General features: G+C 34.4%; 4 non-coding genes across 4 annotated transcripts; 2 read left to right on the top strand and 2 right to left on the bottom strand.

Annotated features, from left to right (window-relative positions):
* The first annotated feature begins 15,961 nt into the window (after positions 1-15,961).
* Positions 15,962-16,043, top strand: Trnas-gcu. The gene has a single exon. It is a non-coding gene; the product is annotated as a tRNA-Ser (tRNA).
* A 1,998-nt stretch (positions 16,044-18,041) lies between these two features.
* Trnas-gcu lies at positions 18,042-18,123 on the top strand. The gene has a single exon. It is a non-coding gene; the product is annotated as a tRNA-Ser (tRNA).
* A 90-nt stretch (positions 18,124-18,213) lies between these two features.
* Trnas-gcu lies at positions 18,214-18,295 on the bottom strand. Its single transcript has one exon. It is a non-coding gene; the product is annotated as a tRNA-Ser (tRNA).
* A 1,704-nt stretch (positions 18,296-19,999) lies between these two features.
* Positions 20,000-20,081, bottom strand: Trnas-gcu. Its single transcript has one exon. It is a non-coding gene; the product is annotated as a tRNA-Ser (tRNA).
* Between the last annotated feature and the right edge of the window lie 438 nt (positions 20,082-20,519).

The following is a 20,519-nucleotide window of genomic DNA, read 5'->3' as shown; positions in this document are numbered from 1 at the left end:
AATGAACTAAAACGTAGACGATTCTTATGAATATTAAATGAGACGCGATCTTGTACTTATGGGTGCCGATAAAGTCTATTTACGCCCCTGCATTTTGTACAAATTCCAATAAAGACCAAAAGCCACAGAAGCGGGTAGAAATTTATTGAAAATGTTTGGCGAAAGTTTCTGATAGACTGTGCAGAAGATGGTTTGAAAAATCTCGATTTCAGTGGTTTTGACTTTTCTGATAAGTCACACTCTGAGCAAACATCTTTGATCCGTGGCCATGTTGTCAAGTTTAAGTTGGGGCAAAATCACCTTCTGATAACAATGGAGTTTCCACAAAGGCTTGGTTAAGATCGACAAAGCATTTTGGATTCGGAAACTAGGATATTGTTTTATTCTGAAAGCGGACAGAAGTTTCCGGTGGATCTATTAAAAGTCTAGAATATAAAAATTGTTTTCACTGTATACATGGCAATGGGCGAATTGAGGATTATTTATGAATGATATGCGCGCAGTAGGATTGAAAATTACTTTTCCCTAAAAGCTGTATTTATCTTCCTGTGGATCCACATCGACGTAAAGTAACGTTGTTTATAGCCGTTTGTCGCTGTTGATCACACTTTCACTTGTACCAAGTGCTCAACTATTCCTAACTCAATCAATCTAGACCGTGTAATCTGCTTAAGTCATGGTCAGCCTATAGTTTTTTTTTTTTTGAAATGAAAAAAACGAAAATATGCTTCAGTTGCAACAATAATATCTTCCGCTTTGTTCGTTATCTCATCTCAATTAAATGCCTAGTCGTTATAATCTTATTCAAAGTGAATGGAAACAAAAAGGAGGAAATCAAGGATCATGTAAAATAGAAAAATGCCCAGTGTTTCGAAAATTTCCATTTCAATAGTCATTTCCCCATTAAAGTTGACAATAACGTATGACAATTTTTTAGAATTTGCAACGAATACACTGTTGAATGTCATGATATGATATAAGTCAATTTGTGAACTGGCGATGAGCGCTCGAACCTATTGCAAATCCCTATAGACTCAGAAAATTCAGTTTCCGAATGACAGCTCCCTGCTTGGACTAAAAAAAAATTCAACTTTTGGTAAAAGTGCTTCGTATCAATGGATGCACAAAATTCATTAAATCTCTGCGTTTCTGTCACAATAAAATTTGGCTTTTTTCTGTCTGTCTGTCTGTCTATCTAAGCTTGTGATCATTGTAAGACCTACGGTCGAACAAAAGCTGAAATTTATATGAATAATTAAACGTAGACTGTATGATCTGGTGTGTTGTGCGGACTTACAACGAAGCAACATCTATAGCTATTTGTTGCATACCTCATCATTTTCGGTTATTTTATTAATTTTATTTCTTTATACTCGCAATTAAGGCCCTGAAGGTATGTACAATTTCGCCAAAGAAATACATTTTAAGACTAAACTCTTAAAGCACTAGCAACGAAGTCTATCGGCTTTTATTAAAAACTCTACCGCACCTGAGATTCGAACCCACGCCCATTGAGTTGCTCTTCGAGATTCGTCGCCTTCGGCCACTCAGGCGAATAAAAGGTGTGCTGACTTTGTGAAAACACTTGAAAAATAGTGAAAGAAGCCATAAAACGTACATAGTCTTGATCGGTATTAAATTCTGAAAGTCCACCTGTCCTTCTGTCTGTCAGTTTGCTTGTCTGCGGATTCAAATTCTGCAAAATTATTGAGACTTCGTACACGCAGGTTGATATTGAAATCGGGTCAAATCACCCACGGGACATGTCCATAGTACAAAGTTGTACTGTGTTCGTTTTTGCAAGCAAAAACATATTGATATTGTTCCTTTGCCTGTAAACAGCAGACATAATGATAAAAATTTAAACCCAAATTCTACAACTGATCCTCTAGCATCTGCACAAAACTACCTCGCATACCCAATCTTCTATAGTATCAAAGTTTCATTGTTTTATCAAAACGTATTGTAGTTCTTTAAAAGAAATCTCGGAGGCCCAATAAAATGTACATAGTATTGATCGATCGGTATCAAATTTTAACTTCATCTAGCCACGTCTTCCTGTGCGTCTGTTCAATAGCTTGCTCGGCCACAGAGAAGCATAATTTCATTGTTTCAATTATTTCTAATTTTGGCTTTCATTTTGAGCCTATGTCTATCTACTGTCCCTCCTTCCACGCTCGAATTATAAGATTTGTTTCTTGCTCTTTAAAAATAAATTGATAAATAAAACAAATAAGAAAATTATATTCGGCCGCGACCGAATCTTTAACATCCATCGGTCGTTTATACGCGCGACGTACGTGACATTTAATTTAGAATTAACAGTGGTTGTTGCACTCTAGTCTCCAAGTGCTTTTCTTTGGTCTCCAATTGATTACACTGCTAAGAACAAGTGAAGCCTCTACATATTTATTTTAGAATTAATATACTTTTAGACAGATAATCTAATACATCCTCACATAAGCAGAAAACGTGAAAAAAGTGGAAAATATAAAAAGGTTACTTTTTACAACTTTGTGTAGGGTTGGCCGATTTTGTCCATTTTTTCACATGACTAGTAAGGTGTTCCACAAAGTAACTACAGCAATTTTCAGCCTTCTATCTTCCATACTTTAGAAGTAATAAGCGAAAAGAACGCAAAGTGTTGCTTGGAGAGGCTGACATTTGTCCAGGGTACGATTTTCTGGGCGTGCGCTTCGACCAATTTCTCCAATATTCATTGCCAGCATCCGTGCACGAAGTTCCACTGTTTCTGCCAAATTTGAAGTCGATGGCTTCATTTTTGCGGCCAGGAGAATGTTAACAATACTTATTACACAGGCGGACGGACGGGCAGAGGGACATCGATCGATTTATATCGATTAAGGTTTTGATGCCGATCAAGAATATATATACTTTGTGTGGTCGCTAACGCTTCGTTCTGGGCATTGCAAATGTTCATCCTTCGATGAATGGTAAAAGATGTGAAACAATGGTCGTTCCAATCAAATCGCAGATGAGATGCTGGTATTGATTTTTTTCTATTTTTTTTTTTATAGTTCAGTCAGTTCATCATAACGACTCTCAGTATAATGCCACAAACAAAGCAGTCTTAACTTCTCAATCATTACAACGCATATGTAAATGTATACTTTTCTCATATCTGTTTAATTTCTTCTAATACAATAAAAAATGCTTAATTGCTTTAAAAATTGATGATAAAAAAAAAAAACAAGCAAGAAAATTGCATTCGGTTGTGACCGAATTTTATACACCCATCACCGTTATTATGAAAAAGCGTAAAAAAAGGACGAGCAATATATTTTTATCCTATATAGCATTGGGTGAACGCAAGTGAGTTTTTTGTATGGCTTTATAAGCGTGTCCTTGGTCGCGCTTTGATATGCATACCATCGACAATATACAGTTGGGGAGACGGACAGACGGACAGACGAACGTGCTTAGATTCATTCCAAAACTGAAATCGTTTATTTTCTTGCCAGTCTCCGTGGCGGAGTAGGCCTGTCCTTCGTGCTATTTGGTCTATTTTCAATGCCGACCTTCGTGCAAGAACTTTAAATGTTTCTGCTATATTTAAAGTCGATAGATTCACTTTCAGACGGACATGCTTAAATCGATTCAGAATGTGATGCTGATCAGGAGTACATATTCTTTGGAGTGGAGTCTCTGAAGCTTCCTCCTGGGCGCTGTAAACGTTTCGACTAAATGAATATATCGCTCATCGTTGGGTGATGGGTATAAAAAGTCAACTTTAGATAAAAGTTGAAAAATTCAAGTACAAAGTAGTCACGAAAAGTGGGGGTCAGATTATAACCAAAGACTTAAGAAACAAACTTTAACATTTTTGTATTAGACGTCTCACATAAGTTTAGTGATTAAATTAAAAAAAATTTATATAAAAAAAACGCACATATTTCGCAGTCATTTTAGTTTATATCAAAAAATATTTTTTTATAAAAAAAAAAATTAAAAATTTTTAAAATATTTTCATAGAATTCTTTTAAATCTATTGCACATACAAATGGAGGCGTGCATATATAACGCATCCGCGCACACACACACACACACACACACACACATGCCCACACAAACACACACAAACACACATTGACAAATGAACATCCACCCTCACACCAAATGCAATATTTATTTAGTTACTTATCAAAAATTAATTAAATACGATTTTTTTTTTTTTTCTTAATTTGTATTTACACAAAATTTATTTTGATGCCGCGCGTAGTTGTGAACACTTTGAACGGCCGTAAATAAATGAGCATCTCAGACAAAATAATTTTGTATTTCTTTAAAGGAAAAAAAAAAAAAAAGAAAACAAAAAGAAAAAGAAGAAACTAAACACACAGCACAAAACAAAAGATATTGCAGTGAGTGAGAGCTAAACTAGCGCTTGTACCCCATTCTTGTGTGCACAGAAATACTAATACACTCATGTACGCATTGCATCACACGAGCTAAAAGCGGCAGCCAAACGGTGAAGAACAACAATTTGTTAAAATAAAATCCACCTAGACACTGATGACTGCAGTAGCTTTAACAACAATATTCAAGTAATTTAGAACCAACAACAACAGCATCAACATCAACATCAACATTAGCACACAACAATATACTGCATAAATAAAAGGTGTTGCATGTATGTTATCTTATATACAGGTATTTACATTAATGCGTACATATAGGCGCGTATGTGTTTTCTTAAAACTTAATATCTCTCAGCCAACCATTGAGGAAATGTTATTGCGTAGAATTTTGTTGTGCTTTTTTTTTGCTTTTTTGTGTTCCACTATTTCGCCCGTATAGTTTATATATATGTGCAGTGCCGTTTATTTTTACAAATTTTTTTATTTTTTTTTTTTTCAACTTTTTTCCATATGGTTTGTGTTAATGATGACGTTGAAATGTTTATTACCATTAAAGTAACTGATTTTTTGTTGATTCTTTACTTTACTGGTATTCTGCTATGACTGCGATTGTGTCCGCATGGTATTAGTGCGCTTGTAGCAAATGGTCGAATGTATGAACTCTGGCTGGTAATTAAAATCAATGCAATGAATTGAATTACATAAAAAACGAGAGACAAAAAAAAAAAAAATTTCATATAAAGATTGCAAAAATAGGAAAAGAAAAGAGAAGAAAGCAAAAGAAAACCATACGCTACATAAGTAAACAAAAACAGTATCTTATGCTGGTTTATAGGGTTTTAAGTGAATTGTTTGGTTAAGAGAAAATTTATGCATTTTTAATATAACCTTGAAGATAAGTTTAGGTTGGTGATAAGTAATGCGAATGACAAAGTTCTATACACCATAGGGTAAATTTTAAAATATCCATCTTTAACATTGAATAGACAATAGATTGTTCAAAAACTGTTGATCTTTGAAGGAATTGAAATTCGTATACTCACCGTTTTTTGAAAAGCAGTCGCGTGCACTGCGCTTGGAAGTTAAATAACATTTTTTCATTTATTAGGCTCAATATTTTCTCAACGTCCATATGCTAAATGTGAGCAGATGAGTGCAAGCGCCAGATTGACTTGAGATAAACACGCCTTTTATTATACGGATCGTTTCAGAATCACTTTATCATTCGATTTACGCTAATTTGTCCGTCCATCCGTTCTTCCTGTTCTCCTGTGTTCAATCTAAAACTTGTAGTTTTTGGAATATTTCGAAGAAATATCGTAGACTGACATGTGACGCCCCAAAGACGAACGCTATTCAAAATGGGTTGGATCGGACCACTTTTTCTCGACAAAAATTGAGTCGATATTTTCACATTCTAAATGAATACGAAAAATTTGTTCCTGCAAAAACTGAATTTCAATATGATGAAATGGTTCAATTTTCAATATATCACGGCAAAAATGCGTTCATAATAGGAAATCGGCGAAGACAACAATTTTCCCGAGTTTTGACCACGTGAGCATATTTTTGCGATACTATCGCCTATAACGGTTGTCAGGAAATGTAAACCTTTATATGTCAAAAAAGCCCAATATGATGAAAATTTATTCATGATAGTAGTTTGACATAAAACTTGAGTGCACCAAATTTGAATCATATATGTCTATTGCTTGGACCCCACTTCATATAAGATTTCTCAACTGTAGCCAGCCCTTCAGAAAAAGGTTTAATTTCACGATGAAACTTGATTCATAATAGCAATTTAGCAAAAGAACTGATAGTGCGAAATTTGGATTACATAGGTTTATTTTTTAAGTCGTATCCTGTACAGCAGCCTTTATATGGAGAGAAAGTATAATTTCAAACTTTCTATGATGGAAACTGAAAACCGACAATATTTTTGGGAAGTCAGTTGAGTTTGCTGAACTTGGACGTGTTGTTATCAAAGCGCAAGAATAACTGTACGAGACGAAACAGAGCAGGATATTTAATGTAAGCTTCGCCCGACTGCAATGAGTGCTAAAAATATGACACCATTTTTAGCTCCAATTTTTGAGACACATTAAAAAGCTTATATGCAGAAATAGGATGGTAGATTGTTTATTCAAAATCGGAAAGCATTACAGTGGCAGTCCATCCGATACCGATCGAATGACAATTGCATGGCTGCATTTTTCGAGGCGAAATAGGTACTCGTCCGTGTTTCTACCCCGTCAAGCGGCGGCTGACTATAAAGTTGGATTTAGAAACTGAATTTCAAATACGTAGCGGTTCGTAGCTCAAAGTTTCATCGCCAGTTCCTGAAAATTGACTCACAAATCTTCTCACCCAGCGTCAACCTCCTCCAAATTCAGTACAGGTTATCACAAACTTTAACTGACAAGTTGTTACACAAAAGAAACTTTTCGAAACTCTCAATTTTTGAATGAACGTTTCAGTTTTACACGATCTTGTTTTTTAACATTTCGCAATTATATTGAAAGGGCACTCGACAGTCTGATTCTAAGTCAAACAGTCTTTTTTATCTCGGCCTTTTTCACACTTTAATAAGCGGTGTAGTTGAGAGAACAATGGGTGCTTGCATGTATTTTGACCACTTTTCATTAAGAAAAATTGCTACAATATATGTTAACCGAAATATTTTACATCCTTTTCTGCAACCCATTTCCTCTCTTACTAGCAACATGACGACACCGTGTCGATATTGGATTGCCAGCGGTCCAAGCAATGTATCGATTTGAACAAGAGATAATTAGAAGGCACTACACCTGTTGGGCACATTGGACACGGTGGAACTTCCCATTCGAGCTGCAGCAGTGTTCCTTTGACAAATCTCGAAGCATGGGGCTTTCATGCAAGAAGATGACTTTGCATTTGTTAACCGATATTACAAATTTGGACTAATATGGAGTAACAGTTTCGTTCGTGTCTAGCTGCTCGTAACTACACTACACTTTGCTGATCCCACCATACGCACAGCGAAACTTTATGGCCATGAATATTCCGCTTCGGCGTCGATGTGAATAGCTGTCCTGCACTAACCCCTGACTTTTTGCGTTTGGAATTATCATAATATCCACTTTTCACCGTCAGTCACAATATGACACGAAAAGCTCTTCTTTTTTTGAATGCAAGCAACGAAAGCGCGATATTGAAATAGTTCGAATCCGAATTTTTAATCAATTTGTATGGCAACCATTTTCGTCCTTTCTGATCTTTCCCATCGTATGCAAATGTCTAGAGAGAAACCGTTGATTCGCCAACCGTTAAGCTGTTCATAGGTTTTTAGGAGTTTGCGCTGAGCTTTCGTCTTCGAATCTTTTTGACCCTCCAAGCCGTTCTTTGTAATTGATATCAAAATGATCGCTTTTAATTCGTAGACAATTGCGATATGGTGGAGCAGCACCACCATAAGCTTCTAAAAGTGTTTGATGGGCTTCGGCTGCAGATATCTTCGAATCCGAGTCGAAAATGAAATTTTGAGCTATCCATGATTAGCGTGTATACGCACTCAATAACTCGCTAATGCTAAATGGTTGTTTTGTGCAGGGAACGTTCAAATAGAGGTCAAAATCATCGTTGTGTACATTAATACTTCGCATTATTTTGTCATTTTTACTAATAGATGTCGCTGAACAAAAAAGCGTGGTCTACAATCCGTAGCCGCAAATGGAGCTCACCACATTCAGCGCAAAAAGGCAAACGAGGTGATCACAACTCTTCTAGAAACTCTTTTGCTAACTTTAAGTTGTCTCATGAAAAGTCTGCATAGGGATTTGTCGTTCGACCTGGGAACGGCTTATGGTTCTCGTTATTGAGTAAACTCGACAGTTGTGGATTATAGACTCGCTACAGTGAATAGATAAAGTATATACTTAAAAATATTCAAATTACGATCGGGGTTAGTCGAAACCGAGAACTTTAAACCGGTCTCGGTGCACGTCGTACGATTGTTTGCAAATTTTCGCAAGTTCACAAAATTGGATGCGTGTATATATACAAATAAATTTGATCAGGTTCGCCTGTTAGCAAAATAAAGATGTCGTAGAAGGGAAAAGAGTATTGTGGCAACAAAGCACGAAAAAGGTGTTTAAGCTCATGGCGTTCATACGCGACTGTAAATTCCAACATATGTAAATTTCCAACAAATTGCAAGAAATGGGTAATCCGTCACAGGTAGAACGCAGCATGTAATCTAGCGTGGGACAGAATCAAGTTATTGAAAGTAAATCCGATAAGAGATGTCATAAGAAGAAGAACAAGTGAGGCACGTAAATAATTCTACTCTGACTCTAAATCTTTCCATCTACTCTGACTCTAAACCTTTCCATCTACTCTAGTCTTTCCGTTTACTCCATTTCTTTCCATCTTTCTTTTCAGTCAAATTGAAGGCTTCTTTTTTGTTTCTCTCTTCTTCGAAAGTAATTGTGTTTTTGAACACAGTTCGAAATAAAAACATCTCATCAATATTTCACTAATTTTGAATTAAAAAAAGGCATTTGAGCAAATTTATCAGTTGACTTTTAGGTATAGGTATTCAATAAAAGTCTACATCGTTAATAAAAGACAGAAACTTGGTTTAGTTTACGTGTATGTAGACTTTTCATTGGTTATTTGAATTATAGTCTTCACACCATTGTTTATTGTAATCAAGTCGATGTTTTGCGGTCTACCGGTCTACCATTAGTATAAGATTACAATTGATTTCAGACTCTCTTCGTGCACAATATTTTATTTAATATTGTATGACTTTATAGACATCATAAAGAACGAATTTACGTTAATTTATGAAGAAAAAAGAGAAATGCTTTGTGGTAATAAAAACGATAAAATAAAACGCTGCATAACAGACCTCAAGGCATCGCTAGCTTAGTTACCCACTTCTGGCGTAGTCACGTATTTAACTCTTTTTGTTATTGCAGTCAGACCTAAGACAAGTAGCACGAACAGTTTATCGATAATATGATGACAATGACAGTGGCCAAAGCAGCTGGCCGAGATGAAATTGAAACTACTTTCATAAATAGAGAGACGAGTACAATTTTTTCTTCTTTACCATTTATTTTACTAAACTTGAACTTGACTTTGGCTCGTTATCATTCTTTAGCCACAAAATTCTTTTATGAGTAAGCAAGAAAGTGAAAAAAAAAAAATATTACATATGCCCTACACGGCGAATTATTGATACCTATCATTTCAAGGCAACCCATTGAAATTCGAACGATTCTTATGCGATTCTTTTAGTGGATCGTGAGAAATGTTTTTATCTGATTGCAGATTAGTAGATGTAATATCTTTTACAGGTTGTAATTCTAATCTGGCGGACAACGCCCACTTTTCAATGCAATTTCAGATATTTTCCTTTAGTGTATTTGCCCAGTTTGAGATTAACATCCGCCAGGAACTGCTACTTATAATATTTTGCAGAGGTAGTTATAAATGAGTCACGCCCATTTTTAAATTACAATGAAAGTCGTAACCTTCAAATGCCTTGGCTGCAGTTTCCTATTTCAATTATCCTAACCCATAAACAGAGAGTCAGAAATGGACAGAGGGGCACACTTTAATCAAATCAAATCTAATTAATCAAAAACATATATGAATCGTACAAGACAAAGTAAATGGATAGTCAGTCGTTCATAATTATCAAAAGACTCAGCTGATAAAAAATGCTCACTTATCTACAGACGGGTTAGATGATAAGGGCTTACCAACGGGTAATTTACGCTACCTTTGAAGCATATTTCTTAGTCTTACGAATTGCTACATATTCCCTCCCATCTCCCTCAAGGAAAGAGCAGCACGAAATCAGTCACAGAAGATAAGCCAGTCATAAGTGCAGCTACTGGTCGAAGGGTGTAGCTTATGAAAAGCCCGCACGACAAATAAAGTCGAAATTCTTTTTTCTTCTGCAAACTGGCGTAACGCTACACTAACTTGTAGTGAAATGTTTTAAGTGCAAACTATATTTCAATTAGGCATAGTTGTCGTTTTTCTTCATCACCTTCTTTTCGATTTGTACAAGTGGAAATATTAGGTGAACAGAGAATTCATCTTAAGTTTTGCGTTTCGATCGAATCGCTTGAAATATTGCAGAAGTCCTATTGCAAATCTTATTTGCTAAAAAGTAAAGGCATTGCAATGCTTCGGTATATATATATTCAAAGCGGCTTAAGAAATACTTTGTTTACATTATCTTGGAAGATTATCAATGGCTACGAACAACAACAACCTTCAACAAAAGAGACCAGAAAGTGATGTTTAAAAATGATCGCAAGAGTCTAAGATAAGCGGGTAAAGAATAATCTTATCTAATCCGGTTGATAATATTCTCAGTGAAAATGTGGTCAGCACAAGAATGCATCAAAATTTATCAATATGTGTCTCGAAAAAATTTTGTAGTAACTTGATATGCTTTTGCTGCACACTTTTTCCAGTTTTTCATACTGACATCACTGCTTCTGGGTTTCAAGTCAATTGAAGCTGTAAAATAAATTTGATTGAAGGTCACCACCCAATTTGTTGGTGAAAAATGCGTGGATATTGGCAAAGTAGTGTTTCAAACGCGGATTGGCTAACTTCGGAGGTAGTGATATAAATCTTTAGCGAATGAATATTTTACTTATATAAAAACTCCGCATATTGATTGCACAGACGTCGAAACGGTTGATTTTCTCGCTCATGCTACTTAAGATTCGATTTACGATCATAGATAGTGTGCGAACACAGAGACCTTACTCCACCAAGTTAGATTAGATTAACCGTAGTTTAGCTGTAATTTTTTATTTATTTATTTAATCATTAGTTGCGCGTACACATTGTAATAGATATATGCATATCTTTGGATAATTCCGACAGAATTCACATGATTTCATAATTCCGTATAGCCACAGAAACGAGATTCTTGCTTCCCCTTTATCAACTTAAACTTCGCCTCAAAACCCCGGTTAATTCCCATTAAGTGCAAAATACCATTGGGGACGAATCCTAAAGTTCGGCGAGCGCTACATTGCGGAAAAGTTTCTTTAGGCCAAAGGCCAATTTCAATATTTTCTTCTAAGAAATGAAACGAAAAGGGTCGAGACCTTTTACTTCAATTTATTTTGAAAAATCGATTTGAAGAATGAAATTATTCAAAACTTGGCCGATTACTAAGCAACGTTTCCAAAGAGATTTTCCTTAAACCAAGATTCTGTATAGTGTTAAAAGAGAACGGCCACTTGTCGGGAGGGAAGACCGCTCTGGCTTAACTAACCCATCGTTTCTGCATTTTCAATGCAAAAATTTACAAAAAAATATCAAATCAAATGCAATTTTGTGCTTTTCTCCAGATCTCCAATAATCACTTTATTATCACTTTAGCACCTGCGGCTGGCAACCGTTCAGGCTTAATACTTAATCTTTGAAAATTTTGACTCGGGACAAAGCCAAATAACATTCAAAGTTTCCAAAGTTTTTTTTAAGCTGCTGCTAAGAGTTACAAAAAAAAAAAAAAAAAAGAGAAGAAAACATTAATTTTTTTTTGAAGTAATATCATGTTTTTTGTCAGTTTAAATAAATTGATTGAAAATTCATTAATCACGTTATTGGTTTAAAACTATTTTTAACATACGCCTCTCTTTATTACTCTGGTTAGGTAGTAAATAATTTGAACAACTTGAGGAATGTAAAGAAGTTGAAAAGAAAAAGAGAAAAGAAAAGCAAAACTAATTGCTTAGGCATGTCCTTGACCAAGCATGCTAATGCCATATATTTAGCTGGACCAGATTATGAAAACTCCACCACCATGGGTGGTGTATCATAATAACCGCACGTGTATATCACGTATGTGTGCATGCACTTATGAATGCTCATGTATATGAGCATAGAAACACATTTGCACATGTGTATGTGTTTGAATAACGTATGGATTTAATGTGTTTATAAATTCATAAATAAGATTCGCTTGCAACAAACATGTAAAGTTTGTTGTAAATTTCATGTAAAAATTATTATCTCTTCGGCATGTTAACAAGCAGCTGGGGTTGGCTTAGCATGCTATTTCACAATTTAGTGTTCATTCAAATGAATTAAATGAATGTGAAATTAAACATTTCGGTTTATATTAAATAAATCTTTTACATTATTTAACATGAAAAACGCCTTTTTTAAGTTTTTCAACTTTTTTCAAATTTTTTTTTTTTTTTTTTTTTTTTTTTCATCAATTTTAAATATGATCTGATGTTTATCTGGTATATCTGGCATAACAATATGTCAGATAGTGTGAGATTATTATTTTATTTACGCCTTGCTATAATTAAATATACATTAATCGTCCATTTATTTCATTAATATTTAAAAATTGGAATTTATTTGGGAACATTTTTTTAACTGAAAGGTAATCAATGTTAATGTAAACTTAATAGCCAATCGATTTGATGCATAAAGACATCTGTTATTTTATATACGGACATGGGCGATCTTTCCAGCATTATTTCTCCTATATCTTACGCATAAAATTCCGTGCAAAGAAGCACAACTGGTCTCCTGAGATTATCTATCTATCCATTTATCTGGCTTCGTTCCAATCTTGTTGTCATTAGAGAATCAAGTGTTAATCAGTAGAAATAACGTCTGCTGATAATAGCAGTGAATGTTGCTTTGTAACCTAAGTCCGATTTGTTTCATACTGAAAACTGGCAGTACTGTGTCTTTTGCCCAATCGCCTACACTTTTCACTGTCACGATTGCATTAAGAGTTTTTGGATAAGGTTTCCTAGTAATGATGGGAACCATAATGCAACACAGCCCTCTGGCCGCCACAGCTGCATCCAGCTTGTTCGTCGATGTTATTGATATATGCATATTTTGGGTCCTGGATATCCTTGCCCAACCATTGTTTATCAAACGAAAAAAGCACACTCGCAGAGCTCGACCATTGCATTCATTAGTCACAATTCCATTTACTTACGCGTCTTATTCGCTTTAGTACGGTTAAGGAATTTTGCTTTCTGATTAAAGCTATAATAAATTAATTATGTTCATTAAGTGAAACTTTCCAAACATATCTTCCTACACATAAGCAATTTGCTCCGTTCAATCTGCTATAATAAGAGAAAAAGCTCAATAACTTTCCTTTGTTTACTTCATTTGATCAATTACCGAAATTCGTTATACAACGATTTTAGTTTTCGGCAGTGTTTTCTCTTTGCAGTCTTATTGCATCTTTATTAAATCATAAACGGTTTTACTGATCAATTTGTAGGGCTTAAGCGAGAAAGTGTGCAATACAAGGTTGATTGGATCAACAAGAATTGAATCTCCATAAGCGAGGCGTGCATTTTGGAAAGTTGTGCAAATAAATTAAAACAATTTAATCAACTTGATAAGAGAAATAAGAAAGAAAATGAATGCTAGCCTTGTGTGCCGAGTTTTGGTTATTTTCAACTTTCAAGCAGATACTATACTTCACATTGCGAGCAATGTTTTTTGTTTCTTTTCTATTCTATTCATGCCGAAATGCAAAATGATATCTGGACAAACTACAGGTGTTAACATGTTGATAACATACACTTTGCTTTTCAAATTTCCCATTTTTGTGAGTTTCTTTTTTTAAGTTTTCAGACTTCAGAGTTCCTCTTTTAAGACTCATTCCCAAAGTTGATCTGTGAATCGTAGTAACGAAAGAGATCTGATAAGACCAAAGATTGTTAAAACAACTTAAATTTAGTTCAGATAGTAATTTAAATAATCACTTAAGGTGGTCACACCCTCGGTACATGAGGTACTGCTACATCCTAACGGGGGGTATTACAGAAGCTTAGAAAGTGTAAAGCAAGGTAATGAAAATTTGCTCAATAATCACCACATGGTATAATAATTATATTAACTACTTTAATTATTAATGACTACTAACATGCAATGACCATTTTATCTATTTTTTATAAATTATTTTACAATTCTTCGTTAATGATTATTATAATTATTCTGTATATACACACACACACATATATGCCTAAGTATCTTTAGTTATTTATTTTCTAAAACAAACTTTTCCTCATAAATCAATTAAAAAGAAAAGCTTGCATATAAAAAAAGAAGAAAAAGAAGACATAATTCATTGTTATTTATTGCAAAGCGAAAATCTTTCGAAAAAAAGCAAAATATCATTAACATAGCTTCTGTTCCTGTAGTTTTTCAGGCGTATAAATTAACAATAAAATCCGTACAGTGGCCTTAAAATAAATGTAATTGCTTTACATTAATTGAATATTTTTTTTTCGTTTTTTTTTTTTTTTTTGTATCTTAATTAAGTTCGTTATTCTTAAGATAGCACTCAACCAATTGCCCACGTAGATGCACTTGTATGTATGTAGAGCAAAGTCTAATTTAACAGTTACTTCAACAGAGACATAATTTCTGTGTCACTGCATTGGTTGGCAATATATATAACAAAAAAAAAAAAAAAAAACACGCCATTCTATTATGTTTATATTAACGTAATTTGATATTAATTCTTAGTTCGTCGCTGCGGATCGTCAGAAATTGTTAAAAAAAAATAGGAATGTGGAAATTTATCTTTGCAAATTGCGAACGGACTTGATATGCCCCAGAACAGACATTCAATATCGAAAAAGGTGCTATAGCTTCGCAGGACATGAACAGCTTCAATATTATTTCATGAACAATGACAAAAAAGAAAAAAACTTGAACTTGAAACATGCAACATTACTTTGTGGGATTCATATATAAATTCAACTGTCAAAGAAGTGAATTCACTAACAAACATATTTATTCAATATCGTTTTAAAATTGAACCGTCTGATAACAATGATTAAAATTTAATGTTATGTATAATTACGCCCAGACAACGTAAATATTTAAGCAGGAAATATGAAAACGAAACATGTATATTTTATAAGAAAAGTTGCAAAATTATATTTTCATGACTCTTATCGGTGTAAAGAGCAGTTTAGTAACTTATGAAAAATTATCTCTCACATATTCATAGCACAGATGCGCAGGCACATGCACTTTTTTATATCCCTTTATGGAGTTTGGTGGAATTCTGACTCCGTTATTTTCGATCTATGATGCATAGCTAACCCATTTTGCCAAGACTGTAATAACTAAAAAGCTAATATAATAGAATCATAAACTTATCATCAACTATCATTAATAACTATCGACTTAAAGCCGATATCAGTTCAAAATTAAAGCTTAATGGCAGTGATATTCTTTGATTAATTTAGGTATCCAGTTACATCAATAAAAAAAACATAACCATTTAAAATGCAGCTGAAAGGACATGTTTCGTGTTTGATGTTATTTTAATATGTGTCTTAAGTAAGATATCTTAACGAGTTTTGTTGTACAACAAAAGTATTGTTTAAAATGTTTTCTTATAATGTAATTTAAACGTTTCATTTTGCTTGTTTGTTTTACATGACGTTTAGGAAAAGGCGGTAAAGCTGTTTTATAAAAGCTTGTAGGAAACTTTTCAGTCGATAAAGTAAATCTCCTTTAAAATAAGTACTATTTTTGTTTATCCGTAAGACTGTGACGAGGTGGCCGAGTGGTTAAGGCGTTGGACTGCTAATCCAATGTGCTCTGCACGCGTGGGTTCGAATCCCATCCTCGTCGTGTGTAAACGATTTTTTTTTTTTATTTATTTTTATATTTTATTTTATGTTATCTTTGCTCATATTAATTTTTCAAAAATGCAGTTTCAAATTAGCAGGAACATAGTGGACGTATGTTTGATCTCTAACGTGAAATCTTTCTATATTTAGCAATAGATTTGCGGAAACGCTTTAAATTGACGACTACATTTTTCGAATCGTCACAGTTGCAAAAATGAAGGTTAAGTTTGCTGAGGTTTGACAGAACCATTCCTTGATCGATTAAGAAGAAGTTAGCAAATGCACAGCGCAGAAATGAGAACAATTCCGACAAACATCGACAATTTTGTCATACTGCGATCTATCCTATGAAGATGTATTCGAAAACCCGTGACCCAGATCTTCATTAGGAGCACTTTCATGTTTAGGCCGATTATCAGCGCGTCCTCTTTGATATGTCATATATATTTGCTGCGTTATATCATTGACCCCCAATATATAACATCTGAAGACATCGATTTCCTTATGTTGAATTTTTAAAATTAAAATTTTGTACACATTGTTACAATAGTCTATATGATTTCACCGTAACGCACGCATACATGTACTTAAACACGCTTCTTAAACCGGGACTAAGGTAAACTTTTCGAATTACTTGGCTGCGTTATTATGCCTTCATGTAGATGTTAAGCTGCCCACAGGACAGGAGCTCCAGCCTATTTACTGTCCAAAGTGATAGGTAGTCTTTTCATTCGAAAAGTGTGCTTCAATACTCGTTATTTCACTTTCATTGCTCCCTATAGGCTGTCAAATGAGTTAACCATAATAAAATTTCACAAACTTAAAACGAAACAATTTCCCGTTGCAAACATGTAAAAAAACTGATGCATCACTCCTCTAGATGTGGGTAGGTTCTTCCACGTAAGATACTATTGAAAATGGGGCAAACCCGTCGCCCACAATACTACGTAAATTGAAAACACATCTGCCCTTCAAAAGAAATAAAAAATTCTTTTTTTGCTTATTACACTTAAACTACCGCTGTAGTACCTGTGCAAATATGGAAAAAATTGACCACTCCTATGCAATATTATAGTGTATCAAAATTCAATTTTTTTTTCAATATCTTTATAACGCGCAGAAACAAGCGTGAAAAATCGCACAAAGCATATAAAATCTTGGACAGTTTCATATTCGGAATTTCACCATGTCCATCGGTCCGTCTGCCCAACAGTGTATCTGTAGTATCTGTAGCAAACTTCTGCCCTTGTTTGCAAAAATGCAGGTATCGCTTATAAGTTTGCAAAATAACGTGAAAATGATCTAACCGGATCAAAGAGCTTGCCTATGCAACAAAACTCTGTGAAGACTGGTTTTTTTTTCCTTGCTACTCATAAAGTATGATACATGCACAATATAAATTTCTACTTTTATTTTGAAAATATTATTATTATTATTATTAATTTCGCCAGAGAAATACATTCTAAGACTAAACTCTTAAAAGCACTAGCATCTAAGGCTATCGGCCTTAGATAAAAACTCTACCGCACTTGAGATTCGAACCCACGACCACTGAGTTGCTAGTCGAGACTCTTGCCTACTCGGCCATCCAGGCGGATATATTATTTTTTTTTTTTTTTTTTTTTTTTTTTTTAGAAAAACACAATCTGACCAGAAAAAGTATATAAAGTTTTTACTTTCCAAATAGTAACTTTAATGAAAATTTACAATTTCTCGTCGTCCTTCTTAATCTAATAGATAAAGTAACGAATTGAGTAGTTTTGCAATTTTAAAAACTTCTATTATTAGTAGGTTATAACCAGGTCAGGTTTCTTTTTTCTTTTTTATCGTTTGAAAAACTTCAAATAAAAATAAATGACTACAGGACCAGCCTGAAGTCCTGAGTGTCATGAAAATCACTTCGTCAGCTCAATTTTTCCAAAAATTGAAATGCATCACTCAAATATTTAATAACTTCATGTGTTTTAGAAGTAAAAACTTAGGTTAGCTTTACTGATGTGACGAGGTGGCCGAGTGGTTAAGGCGTTGGACTGCTAATCCAATGTGCTCTGCACGCGTGGGTTCGAATCCCATCCTCGTCGTACATTTGCTACTTTTTGCAAAAAGTATATTCGTATGTTGTCGGGCTCCTCTACCGCCAAATATTTTATTAGTTGAGAAAAAGGTACAAACGACGAGGATGGGATTCGAACCCACGCGTGCAGAGCACATTGGATTAGCAGTCCAACGCCTTAACCACTCGGCCACCTCGTCAATTGGCAACTCCTTGCTTGCTTTTCAATACTTTGCGCTCTGGTTCATAAATATTAGAGGTGGTTTCAGACTCGCTCATTTAAATTACTCTCATATGATTGTGAATCGAGGTGGATTGACTTGATTGATTTTAAGGTTCAGTGTTGATGATAAATGACAATGAAATTTATAATAGTGACACCATCAAAGTAAAATTGCTTAGTCAGCGTAAGCAAATTCGACAAAAATTGGAAGAGAATTATATTGAATGAATATGTCAATATGTATAAAAGGCGCAATTTAAATCTTACTCATTGTTTTGCAAGCACTTACATCTATGCTATATTAAATTTTGTTGCTTTTATCACTTTTCGAAAAATTAACGAGGTTGAAATCTATACTTGCACTGAGGTAAATGTCATAAGCCGAAAGACAACCTGTGCGACGAAGGTACCAAATGGTGATTTTTTTTTTTTTTTGAGTAATCTTCGTATTCATCACCTATTTTTATTATGGAGTGCAGAAAATTAAGTTTTATTGCCATATAAATGCTTACATTTCGTGAAAACGCTTATATAAAGGCGGGCTTGAAGGAATACAGTTTTGATCCCCGTGCCAAAGTGAAAATTACTATTCTTGACTGTTATGCCAAATTATCATAATGGACTAACTTTAAGTACGAACCATTACAAATGGATTAGGCGTTTGAAAAATTGGCTAATACTAATCACCTCAATACTAACTTGCCAAATATTTTGAACATTTGCATATACCGACTTTTTAAAAATAAGACGTTATAGGGAGAGTCATTTGATTCAATCCATATTATGTTCGTCCTTAGCCTAAAATGTCCAGATGACCAACAAGAGAGTCAAGCTTAAATCTGTTTAGAAAATCATTCATAATTGATCTGTATCTTGAGTCCTTCTGACTACTACATACATACTCTATATGGCAAAGTTTAGCGAGTCAAGTAGGCTAACTTAAAGTTTCGCGAGTACGGAGCTGTGAAGATTCATAATTTTATGAAGCTGAGCTTGGTGAGGTTACAGTTGATGCAGTTTCAAAATATAAATTATAAATTTATGTGGAACGTTAACGTATCGTTCGGAATGATTGTAAAACATTAAGAAAAAGCGAAAACAATAGATTTCGCGTTATAGTAAGTGAAGTCAATGAAGCAATCTTGATTAATATCTGTTACTAATATTTATAATGTATATATATATACATACACAATATGTATAATATATATATAAATCACCATTAACAAATGTTTTGCGACGTTGGGTATAAAAATTACTTAGTTCCCTTTTTTCGCTAATTATTATTATGAAATGTCGGCAAACGAAGAACTCACATAGCGTTCACATAAGTCGATGAATTTCAACTCCTTCCGAGAAAAGTCGTGCATATCATCTCCTTTTTTTTGTTTTTGAATTTCCGAAGCAAAGATCTTGATAAGCACTTGACTATTGGGGGCTAAAGTACAACTGGATGACAGCCAAGAGCATATAGATCACAAAAAGGCAAAGATGCTTTTGCAGTAAAATAGATAATAACTACCTGTATATGGTCATAAGTCTTGTAAACACAGGTGCAACAAGTCCTTTAAATCTACACTTTATAAAAGCAACTACGGATATTTTTACTTCGAAAACCAAAAGCCAATATGGTTTGGATATTCTTGCAAAAGGAAGTCGAATGTGCACTAATAAGAAGGGACGACGAGGATGGGATTCGAACCCACGCGTGCAGAGCACATTGGATTAGCAGTCCAACGCCTTAACCACTCGGCCACCTCGTCTTGTTGCTCACTCCATGTTAATTTACACTTTTTTATTTAAAATCAGTAAAAATATGTTGAGAAACTTTTGTTGTCAACAAGAAATAAGTGGCAACTTGTCGAAAACTTTTCCAAAACCACTGCTTAGATCCTTTACTTTTGAAATGTAGGTCAGGTTATCCCAATGCAGACAATGGAAGGTTCAATAATAGTACTTTAACAGGCGCTGAACATTTAGTCGGATCATCTTTAATATTTGTTAATATTAATTCAGCAAAATGATGCCAATAGCAATTAGAATAGAACAACAGGACAGTATCAAAAGCAACAAGTCAAACGACCAAAGAGATATGACAGACGTGCATGTCGCCTTATCAGGTTTTAGTCGAACACAAATCGTATAAGCGAACGTCTAGTCTTTCTGTTAAATTTTAAACACTGTATATATTAACGCCTTAG

Source organism: Glossina fuscipes, unplaced genomic scaffold (genome assembly GCF_014805625.2).
Source record: "Glossina fuscipes isolate IAEA_lab_2018 unplaced genomic scaffold, Yale_Gfus_2 127, whole genome shotgun sequence".
NCBI lineage: Eukaryota > Metazoa > Arthropoda > Insecta > Diptera > Glossinidae > Glossina > Glossina fuscipes.
Note: the sequence above shows the minus strand (reverse complement) of the source record. Positions and strands in the feature narration are given on the sequence as shown.